The sequence below is a fragment of the Mus caroli genome, chromosome 5 (genome assembly GCF_900094665.2).
Source record: "Mus caroli chromosome 5, CAROLI_EIJ_v1.1, whole genome shotgun sequence".
Taxonomy (NCBI): Eukaryota; Metazoa; Chordata; class Mammalia; order Rodentia; family Muridae; genus Mus; species Mus caroli.
In genome coordinates, this window is record NC_034574.1 from 57,442,876 (window position 1) to 57,444,434 (window position 1,559).

At 48.9% G+C, this 1,559-nt stretch overlaps 1 non-coding gene across 1 annotated transcript; it reads left to right on the forward strand.

The window, feature by feature from the left end:
• Positions 1-959: 959 nt before the first annotated feature.
• Positions 960-1,093, forward strand: LOC115031217. The gene has a single exon (XR_003836834.1). It is a non-coding gene; the product is annotated as a small nucleolar RNA SNORA17 (small nucleolar RNA).
• Positions 1,094-1,559: the final 466 nt, after the last annotated feature.

A 1,559-nucleotide genomic window follows, 5' to 3' on the forward strand; every position in this document is an offset into this window, starting at 1 on the left:
ATCCCACAAGCTATAAAAAGCCAACTTAAAAATTCAGATGGGAGAATAAGAGACAAAGTAGGCCAAACACATGGATGAGAGGACACATGGGTAAGAGCAGGCAAGTAAGTGTTTAGAGGCAGGTCTCTGGGCTTTCGCCTTTTGCCTATCTTCTGAGCAGAGGCACTGTCCGAGGGTTTCTGTTGCTTTGAAGGGACACCATGACCATGGCAACTCTTATAAAAGAAAACATATCAGTGGAGACTGGCTTACAGATTCAGAGGTTCAGTCTATTATCATCACGGTGAGAAGCATAGCAGCATTCAGGCCAACAAGATGATGGATATGGAGCTGAGAGTTCTACATCTTGAGCCACAAGCAGCAGGAGCCTGTCTGTCACACTGCGCATATCTTGAACATACATAACCTCAAAGCCAGCCTCCACCATGACATAGGTCACACCTTCAACAAGGTCACACTTCTTCAAACAAGGCCATCTCTCCTAACAGCGTGGCTTCCTGTGGGCCAAGCACTCAAACACATGAGTCTATGAGGGCCATTCCTATACAAATCACCACAGACATTGATGGAGCTGTTCCTGGATTATCTCTTCAAGGATGTCTGTACAGAAAACAGTTTAGAAAAAGAGTAATGTCACCCTCCAGGCAATGGCAGGTTACTTCGATGTTTAAGATAATGGATGGCTGTCTCCCTCTGCTTTGAAGGACGGGCAGGCTTGCTAGGTCTGTTAGGATTTCCTAAGCTGGAGTCCCCCTGTGAAAAGTAGACCTCAGCCATTCCAAGGTGCACAGGAGACTTGAAAGCAGGAGTGATGAGCCTGAATGTGAAGCAGACCTGCCTACTATGCAGTGCGCAATAAAGTCCGCTGCTCTAGGGCTGCAAACTTATTCACTATGGAAACCAGGGGGGCAGTTCTTCAGGAAGATCAGAATCCATCTACTTTAAGATCCAACTACACTTCTGCCCCTAGAGCCATTGCAGATATGACTGTTATGTCACATGTACTTCAGTCAGTGGCAGAAAGGAAAAAAGGCCTATATCTACAGAAGCTGTTCTGACCTATGGGCATCTGAATGATTTGTAGCCTAACATTCCCCGAAAAAAAAAGCGAGCCTGAGACCACCACCAGTCTGGCCAGATGGCCTGGACAGGGAGCTAGCCTGAGATGACCACTACTCCAGTGCCAGCCCTGGACAGGCTCCCAGGACAGGAAGCAAGCCAGAGACTAAAAGAACCCCACCTGGGACCATGGGCCCCAGGCAGGAGTGAGCCCAAGACAGATGGCCACTCGGTGGGCCAGTAGAGGAGCAAGTCTGAAATGAGCACCAGATCAGCACCCCGGGGCACAGACAGGGAGCTTGCCTGAAATAAATACCAGTCTCGTGCACTTCAAGCCTTGGGAGTGAGGGAGGGAGTAAATCATGGTCAAGATGACCCCTGCCTGGCACTGTAATGCATGAGTGGGACAGAGCACTCCTGAATTTACCCCAGAGTCCCTGGAGGCCACTAACAGGAGCAAGTAAGTGGTGGAGAAATGGAAGAGAAAAAGAAAGAGAAGG